Source organism: Dromiciops gliroides, chromosome 5 (genome assembly GCF_019393635.1).
Source record: "Dromiciops gliroides isolate mDroGli1 chromosome 5, mDroGli1.pri, whole genome shotgun sequence".
Taxonomy (NCBI): Eukaryota; Metazoa; Chordata; class Mammalia; order Microbiotheria; family Microbiotheriidae; genus Dromiciops; species Dromiciops gliroides.
Window position 1 is genome coordinate 164,409,933 of NC_057865.1, and position 10,402 is coordinate 164,420,334.

Below are 10,402 nucleotides of genomic sequence, written 5' to 3' on the forward strand. Positions count from 1 at the left end.
TATAAAAAAAGTGCTTTATGAGACCTGAGGAGGGATCTCATTTCCACATAGGAGGAAGATCAAGGTGGCTTCAGCCTTGGCCTTCTTAGTATAATCTCTAAGGAAGTACTTATATAGCAGAGTGGGAGAATTACAGAGTAAATCTGCAGAATAAAACTGAAAGTAAAAACTACTTGATCTTACTCCGGTTAAGGGTCCAAATTTTAGCCTCAGGGACCTGCCCTCACTGCTCTTAGTTTAACCAGCTGGGAGGTTTCAACAAATTCACTTTTCTAGGGGAAAGCAAAAGTCTGAGTTAAAGTTGAAGGCTCTGCTTACTGGGAGAGTTCTACAATCATTCATAAAAGTAATCAAGAGTTCATTAGGCCACAAAGGGACAATATAGCTTCCCCAAACTGGAATAGCTCATACACACAGCATACAAGTTTACACACCCTCTACTTTTTCAGAACACAGTTAAAGCATACATCTGAATGAATGTCCTGATCAACTCAACTCAGAGAAAGAGCAAAAGTCAATATAAAGGAAACAGCTGAACCCACTGTGGACACAAATGACATACAAATGCTTGTTAGTGAACAAGCAAGTACAGTAGGAAGGGGAATTAGATAGAGATGATTCAGATTTTCCATATTCCTAACATAGGCATCTGCAATCTGACCAGAGTTTCAACCACAAAGGAAAGCAACCATGATTAAGCACTATCTGACTCCTGGGTAACCACCCTTGTCTTCACTTCCTGTCCCCATGACTCTGGGGAAGGAAACCATGACTGATCTAGCCAATGTTACCGCCATGCTGCTCCCAATGGCTTCTCTGCCATCTCAGCCTCAGGTTCCCACTTTCTTAAGCCTCTGAAGGCTTGCCAAATCTCATAAGGTCTAGTCTCCAAATTATGCAGGACTTCTGTTAACATGCTAAAGTATATTTCCTAAGGAGTTATGAATTTAGTCTCTGGAAGCTTGATATGTCCCTCCTCTCTACAACAGAATTAGTAGGAATTAGCAGATGGAAGGGAGGACAGGCACAAAGATAGGTGGGAGTATGTGGGACATATTAAATGGTTAGTGGATTGTCTAGTTTGAAACTTAGAGGGCACTGAGAGGATTAATGTGAGAAGCTGGGATGGTTTAATAGACAACAACAACAACAACATGATTTAGAATCAAACAACCTGGACTTGATTCCTCACTTTTCTACCTACTGAGTGACCTTGAGTGCCTTCCTACCTTTCTAGTGTTCTTACACCTTACTTCCTGACACTGTGATTTAGACCTTACACCAGTGACACTGGGCCTCCTGGCTGTTCTACAAACAACACACTCCATCTCTCAGCTCTGGGCATTTTTTTTTCTTTAAAGATGAAATGGATTTATTCAGTAGGGGGATGTTTGTGCCTTTGTGTTGCTGGGAGCTGATGCGGATGACCTCTAAGTGTGCACCCTAACACCCCCCACACACATACACACTCAGGGGTGCTGTCCCCCTGTTCTCACTCCAGTACCGCCATGGAGGGAGGGCCTCTCCTTAAGGCCTGACTGGCCCTCCCTGGGAGGCTCACTTCTGCCTGCTGGTGTCACCTGGGCAGTGTCACCCTGCCCCTCAACAAAAGCTAGAAGGCCCCTTCTGCGCCCTGTGGCTGCAAGCGCTATCACCACTTGCTCCATGGAGAATCCCAACAGCTCCAGCTGTTGTAGCCTTGGGGAAGAGACTGAGGACTTGGGCAACCTCAGCTCCTCCTCCGCAGCCCTCAAGGAGGCGTGGATGGCGGCCTACAGCAGCTTGTCATTCACACTCTCTCCCTGACTCCAGAGGGGAGTCTCCAGAGGGAGGCTGGGGGCGTCCCACTACGGGGCCCCTTCAAAGACGGCGGCATTAAACAAGGAGGGCCCAGCCCTCAGGCCAGGAGAGAAGGGGGCTGAGTCCGGGCCGGAGGACCAGAGTCCTGGCACTAAATGCCCAAGAGGGCCAGGATCGGGATGTGTCATCCCAGCAGGGCAGATGACCAGAAGCTCCAGCGGGCGGCCTGGGGCTGGGATGAAGCACAATAGACAGCTGCCCTCCAGTGCCCTGCAAACACCAACCTTCTGCAGGGCTTGGAGCCTGTTCTCAGAGAGCTCCAGCCGGCGGAAGACCCTGGCAGAGGAGGCCAGGCCGGTGAGGAGGCCACACAGCTGGAGGAGGAAGGGGAACTCGAGCTCACGAAGTGCGTCAGGGGTGGCAGCCCGCTCCCCCCCCCCCCCCCCCCCCCCCCCCCCCCCCCCCCCCCCCCCCCCCCGGCAGCCTGGTCCTGCTGCGGTGCTGGACCGCCAGTAGAGCCAGGTGGATGGGCTTGTAACCTGTAACCGCAGCCCCTGCGCCCTGCCCCGGGGCACCTCGAGGCTGACCAGCAGCAGGTAGATCAGCTCAGAGGCCAGGGCCCCCAGGGCCGAGGTATAGCGCACAGTGCCCAGGTGGCTTTCTTGATACCAGCCCAGGGTGGGGAAGAAAAGCAGGCTCAGCAACAGGGCCGGGAGGGCCTTGTGGCCCCAGGGGAAGGTCAGCAGCCGGTACACTGCATTGATGGAGGGGGTTCCTCTCCTGGGAGCTCCCCAACCCAATGAAATCCAAAGTCCCGTCCCTGTAAGCCACTTCACCGCTCTCTGCCTCAGTTTCCTGCCAATGTCCAAGCAGCAAGTCTAGGTCCAGGGCCAAACTTACCCCCCCACACACAGACACACACAACACCCACAGACAGCGGAGCAGCAGCAGCAGCAGAAGAGGGGAGGCCAGGGGCAACCCCCGATCATCTGGATCACTAGGACCTGGCGTTTTCTGCTGGGTGCCATGGCTCCCAGGACTGGACTCTGGCTAGACGGAGGGAGGGCTTGCAAGGCCGCCTAGCCAGGCAGTTCAGGGAAAAATAGGTCCCAGGGCTGGCGGCCATCTTTCCATGCTGTGCAGCAGCTCCCCAGCAGCCCCGCGTTGGGGTGGGAGGCTTCGGGCTAGGTTCCGGGCTCGCCGGGAAGCGTAAACAAAGGACCTGGGCATTTGGGGGATTTTTTTCTGGCTAGAACTCATGCCTGGAATACTCTCCCTCCTCTATTCTGACTGCTGATCTCCCTGGCTTCCTGTAAATTCCAACTAAAAGCCCACCTGCTACAGGAAGCCTTCTCCGACCCCTCTTAATTCTAGTTCCTTCCCTTTGATTATTCCTGTTTATCTATAAAGTTTGCCATATGTATGTTTGTGTATATTTGTTTGTATACTGTCTCCTTCATTAGATTGTAAGCTCCTCTAGAGAAGACATTGTCTTTTGCCTCTTTTATGTCCTTAGCACAGTGTCTGACACTAATAGGTGTTTAATAAATATTGATTGATTGATTGATTGATTGATTGAAGTCACTTAATCTCTCTGGGCACCAACTTTTACATTTGTAAAGTAATAGGGGTGTGTGTGAATTAAATGACCTCTAAAGGTTCTTCTGTCTCTAACTCTATGGTTTAATAAAGCTAGATAGATAGGATATGTAGGGCCTTTGAATTCTATAAAAAGGAACTTGAACTTTATTTGGTTTGGTCATGTGCAAATTATTTGGGACAAATCATCTTCACATGCTTTCATTTTGTGAAAGTAGGGATTCTGACACATATCCAACTTTGAAAGTCTGACCTTTACGAGGTGAAGCTGAGTTGAACCAATTTCTCCACCTTTAATTAGTTTTCAGTCAATGAATTGCTGGATTTCATGCTATATACATGTGCTACATTACTCTTGTATTTTTAATTCTGTGTTTTTTTTAAAGAACAGATATTACTTCAAGGAAATAGGCAAAAATGTAAATGAGTTATAACTTTTAATATGGCTATTAGAAAGACAGCAAAACATCCAAATCACATGATCAAGACAAAGAACTAACTGATCCTCATGACCTCTCAGACCTCTCCAAAATAAGAATTATGTTCAAGAAATGAAACAATTTCACCTGCCTCCTTGGTCTAAGACACCAAAAACCCTAACCAGGTAATGGTATGATGAACTAACAACAGAGAAGGCTAATCACTACTCCCTAATGCACTCACTCAGCATCCCTTGTCACCACTCCCTACTCTGCAGGGTTACAGAGGCCTACCCATAAGCTTTAACAGAATTCATCTCTGCTCCATCCCTTTCTCCTCACCATAGAAAGCCAAAATTTGAAAGCTTGCTCTGCTTGGGATGGCAGGAGGGAAACAGGTTATGCTGCAACAATGCTCAGCCAGAAAATTAAAGAATAGTAGGAACTGGTGCAAGGTACAAGACTCTTGAGTAAAGCTCCACCAGGCCTAAAGGAAATGAGGATGGCATCTAGCTGTGGCCAGTTCTGTCTCCCTAAAAGTCACTTGGGCCCAAGACCAAGGCTAGTGAAAAATGAATTCCCTATCATGTAAAATACCTTTGAAGTCCAGACCCAGGGGAAGCCACTATCAAATGGGAAGGAGTCAGAAAGTGGCCAAGAAGAGATTATAAGAAAAAAGACTAAAATTATATAATTTATCCATATTTTATATAACTTTTATATTATTACATGTAGATTACATATAAAATTATATAACTCAGAGTACAAGTAGCTAAATCAACAGAGAAGAAAGTAGTAGCAGGAGGAAATAAGGCCTCCAAATCATCTAAAGAAGTATAGAGATCTTTGAATAAATATTGCAAGACAGAGGAAAATAAACTAATATCTGAGGAGGCAGAAGACCCATGGATTCCCAAGAAAGCACATGGTATCAGTAAGATGTTCCTAAAAGGTTCAAGAGAAAAACAAGAATCATGAAAGCAGTATGTATGACTTGCACAGCAGAAATAATTGACAAAATTAAAATGGTGGAAAATCCCATCAAAGAAACAAAAGAGAGATCAAGTGATTGAGAGTGCAAAAATACAGAAGTTAAGGACAATCTGGAAGAGGAGAAGCAAAAAACAATAACTTTTTTAAAATGTATGATTGTTATTCTTCAAAATATACTGATCTTGAAGACAGGATACAGAGAGACAACTTGTGAATTACAAGTCTCTTAAAAGAACACGTCAAAAAACCTGAATAACATAATGCAAGAAATAATACAAGAAAATTGTCTAGAACTTCTGAACACAGAAAAGAAAATGCCAGTCAAAGGAATCCACATATCACCTCCAAAACAATACCCTATGCTGCAAACTCCAAAATACACAACCGATTCTCAGGCTACCAAACTCTGATGGAGATAACTGAGGACCCTGAACCACAACGTTTAGAAAAAACAGTTCCCGGGACACCACCAGACCTGCTTCCAGCCCAACTCCAAAAGCTATCATTGAAGGCAGAAATCACTGAGGAAAGAGGACCTACCTTCCTCATCACTACCAGCAACAAGTGCTGACCAACTGTCAGTGATGTCCCAGTCCTACTTCCAGCTCAGCCTTTACAGTCATCAACTGGGAAATCAACTTCTTTGGAGAAGGGGCCAGTGACCCCCACATAACTGCCAACCAATTGCTATGGGGAAATCCCATTAACTGAAGCAACAAGAGAGAGAGAGGTGGGGGGGGTGGAAAGAGAAGGGAAGAGAGAGAAAGGGGGAAATAGGAGGAGAGAGAGAGAGAGAGAGAGAGAGAGAGAGAGAGAGAGAGAGAGAGAGAGAGAGAGAGAGAGAGAGATTTGTAGGTTCCATCACCACCACCACCTTGACAACTCTATCCTTTCAGACCCTGATGGAGACACCCTGAACCCAAGAGCCTTAAGAATAACCCAGTGCCCTGAGACATCATTCCAGGAAGCAACTCCTGTGTAGTTTCAGTCTGGCAACTGTCCCTGTAGGTGCTACAGCCACACCTTCTGTAGACTCAGAAACGAAAGCTTCCTGCCACCAAAGCCCTTGGCACCATCAAATGATTCAACATCAGAAAATGATGTGATTTTACACATGAAAAAGGCATTAAAAGAAGCATTACCATCCATGTTTGCCACCACACCTTAAGAACCAGAGGATTTTTCCATCTGACTTGCAGCTGAAGCCTTCCATAAGTATTTTCTATCCTATTAGAATCTGAGCTCTTTGACAGTAGAAGATGTCTCACTTATATATTTGTATCCTCAGCACTTATCACAATGGTTTGTACACAGTAAGTACTTAATACATGCTTCATTCATTCATTCATTGTGATTAAATTGAACAATTCCAGTGACAAAAAATAAATAAATTCTGCAAGCAACCAGAAGACCTTAAAATATAAAGGAAGGGGAAATGGAATAACACAAGACTATTCTGTACCCACCAGAAACCACAGAAGGGAATAGAATAATGTGACATACCCTGCAAACCTGAGTCTAATCATCAATGGAAAAAAATATAGATGTTCATTTTAAAAGAGGCATTTGAACCATTCTTACAAACAAAACCAGTTCTGAACAAATTATTTGCTTTACTAACACCCTGGAAAGATTGGAGCAGCTATTGATGTGGGGAAGTCAAGCAATTCAAAGGTCATTCAAGCCCACAATGAAAGAGGATTGGTTTCTCTGAAGTACAAGGGAAAGTGCAATTGGAAATGAAAAACAATGTCATGAACTGACAAACTGTTGCTGTAAAAAAAAAAATGGCCTCATTAATCCTTAGATTAAAAGTAAAGATTTTTAGAGAAGTCTTGGAAGCTAGAAGGATTGCTATCAATTCTTCTACAATGTGATGCAGGCTTCTTCAAGTTGAAAGAACAGCAAGAAAACCAGTAGGAAAATAGCTGCTAACTGCTGTTATGAAGAAAAAAAACCACTTGTCATGGACAAGGCAGTATAAAGACTGGAGTACTGAAGCAGAAAAAGGATGGTTTTTAACTGATAAAATTCATTTTTTTTTCATTTAAGGCTACTGGAAAACCATTGTCCAAAAGGTCTAGGTGAGTCTAAAAGATCCGAGCATCTTCATCATACTGTAAAACATCACCCTAAAGTTTTTTGAGGAATGTTTTACTTTCATTGGTCTTGGAAGTCTTGTATCCTTTGAGGTAATGGTGAGGTCTGATAAAAATATTGGTATAGTGAGAAGCAGAATTCTTGCAGAATTACAGAAATTCATTAAATGGAGATGGATATAGATAAGAATAATTAAATAATAGCTACTACTTATATAGCACTTTAAAGTTTGTAAAACATTTTACAAATATCTCATTTGATCTTCACAACAACCCTGAAAGGTAGATGCTATTCTATCCTCATTTTACAGATAAGGAAACTGAGGCAGGCAGAGGTTAAGTGATTTGGCCAGGGTCACACAGTTAGTACTAAGGCCAGATTTGAACTCAGGTCTTCCTGATTCCAGGCCCAGTACTCTATCAAGTATGCCACCTAGCTACCTAGACATAATACATACATACATATACATACATACATACACACATATGCACATACATATATCTCCAAGAGATGGAATTGAGTAGGCTTTAGTGGCCTGGGAATTTGACCGATTTAAATTCCATTAAAAACCTATGACTTATAATTAAAGTTAGACTTAGAAAAATGGACTATTCATCAAAGATATACTTAACCAATGTGATAAAAGTTTGGTTTTGTGATGAAGAATTAAAGATATAGATCAAAACTTTGTAAACACAATGACAAGTCATGTAAAACAAGTAATTGGAACAAAAGAAGGACACATTGCAAATCAAAAGTTTTTTAAAGATGTAAAAACTTGTAAGATTTACTGTATATGTCAATAAATTTAACTATTTTACTTTTTACTACTTAATTTGCATATAACTGTAGTAAAAAGGAGTATATCACAGCACCTTATACATGGTAGAAGAAATGCTCTTTGAGTTTAATTGCTGAGTTGATTCACTGGAAATTTTTTGGCAAAGGAATGATATAACTCACGCTACATTTTAGGGAGAATGGGTTTTCTGAACTTTTGATTTTATAAGCCTGGGGAACTCCCAATGTTCCAACTCCCTCCACCAAACTACAACTCCTCCATAACTTAGTTTAGAGAGTTACCTAAGTCACTGAAATGCTAAATTATTTTCCCAGGCTCACACAGCTAAAATGTATCCAAGGCAGGATCTGTATCCAGGGCTTCCTCATTACAAGGCCAGTGAGTGAGTGAGTGAGTGAGTGAGTGAGTGAGTGAGTGAGTGAATGAATGAATGAAAAAGCATTTATTAAGCACTTACGATGTGCCAGGCACTGTGATAAGCACCAAGGATACAAATTCTCTCCATATTAAGAAGAATGAATTGGAGAGATCAGAAAATAGATTCAGAAAGATCTGTTAGAGGGCTATTCTAATAGTGCAAATAGGTGGAAATGAAAGCCTATATTAGAATGGTGATAACAGAAGACAAGAAAAAGGGATTAATCCAAAAACAGTTACAGAAATAGAATCAATGTGACTTGGTAACTAATGTGACATGAGAGGGGAGGAAGGAACAAGAATTAAAGATGGCCAGAGGAGATGGTGTCTGGTCTTCCAGGTTGAGTTTATAATGTCATCACTAATGGACCACTAATCGGAGGTTCTACCAAGTGATGAGAAGTTTTCTATAAAAGGAGGAAGTCATAGAAGGTCATAAATCATAACTAATAAGTACCCAATCATGACTCCAAAAGAAGCATGGATGAAGCATGCTTCTCACTTCCTGATAAAGAGGTGATGGACTGTAGGGGCAAAATGAGACATACATGTTCATACATTACCAATAAAACACACATTTGCTTTGTTTGACTAATGTGTTACAAGTGAAGCATTTAATTTGCCCTTGTAAGAAGAATTGTGGGAGAAAGTGGCAGAGTGGTGGTAATGATGCAAAAAATAAAAGCTGATAGTATCATAGGTTTGGAGCTAGACGGGAACCAACCACATCATTTTATAAATGAGGAGACCAAGTCCCCAGAGATGTGAAGTCCAGGGTCACATAGCTAGTGTCTGAGTCAGGATTTGAACCCAGGTCTTCCTGACTCCATGTCCAATGAGTGTTGGCTCCACTACATCATGTTACCTCTCAGAAAAGAGCATCTTTGAAATGTTTGTAATATACACAGAAGAAAATAGAAGGAAATCCAGACGGGTACACAAATAGGAAAATATTGGTACTCTCATGTTGACTTGGGAAAAAAAAAGAATACATATATATATATATACGTATATATATATAAAACCAAGCTGTTATGTAATAAATTCAGTTTCATATGCAATCCTCTTTTCTGGGTTTTTCATATGGAAATGTTTGTTTTTGGTGATGATTGTCTAGTCTATTATTTTTTAAATGATAGAGGCTGAGTGTAGCCATCAAGTGTAGAGGTTGCCCAATAGGAACCTGGGCACTAGCAGCCCTAGCAGTACGACTGATCAATTGATAAATGAGCAGATTGAGGAATTCAAAGAAGTCTTTTTGCTATTTGGCAAGAATGGAATGGTCCTAGCATAATCTAGGTATTGAGGGCGGTAATAAGGTCGCTTGGGCAGAACCCCATAGAAGCTGAATTACAGGATATGATTAATGAAGGAGATAGGAATGGTAATGGAACAATTGACTTTCCAGAATTTCTGATGATGGTGGCAAGAAAAATGAAAGACAAAAACAGTGAAGAAAACATTAGAGAAGCATTCCATGTATTTGATAAGGATGGCAGTGGTTACATTAGTGAACTTTTTCATGTAATGACAAACTTTGGAAAGAAGTTAACAGATGATGAAGAGGCTGATGAAATGATCAGGAAAGCAGATAGTGATTATGATGGTCAAAAAAAAACCACGTAGAGTTTGTAAAAAATGATGTCAGTAAAGTGCAGATGTTGTACAGAATGTGTTAAATGTCCTGTACAAAATTATTTGCCTGTTCTTTGTTACTTACCTCCCTCCTCCCTCTGGCTCCTGCCGTCCCCGGCATCAGAAGCATATGCAAGCATAGACGTCAGGACTTCTTTTCTTCCTTTTCACTTAACTGTCATAATTTTGAAACTTTACTCTGGAAAACTAATCTGGCAACATGTTGCAGGTGGCATTCTCTGAATATATCTAAGTCCTTCTGAATCTCTAAACTTAGATGGAATTGATCAAATGAGGGAACATCTAGATTATGTTTTTCTTTTTTTAAAAAAATGAAGTCATTTTCTTTAGAAACTGTCAGCATGTTGTTGTTGAAGCCTGGAGTCGTAAATCTGTGCACAGTGGGGACAGTCAACAATAGGTACTTAAAGATGTACTATTGAGGGCAGCTAGGTGGCTCAGTGGATAAAGCACTGGCCCTGGATTCAGGAGGACCTGAGTTCAAATCTGGCCTCAGACACTTGACACTTACTAGCTATGTGACCCTGGGCAAGTCACTTAACCCTCATTGCCCAACCAAAAATTAAAAAAAAAAAAGATGTTTAAAGATGTACTATTGCCAAATGGACACATTATC

General features: G+C 42.1%; 1 pseudogene; it reads right to left on the bottom strand.

Annotated features, from left to right (window-relative positions):
* Positions 1 to 1,469: 1,469 nt before the first annotated feature.
* On the bottom strand, positions 1,470 to 2,828 carry LOC122728854 (annotated as a pseudogene).
* Between the last annotated feature and the right edge of the window lie 7,574 nt (positions 2,829 to 10,402).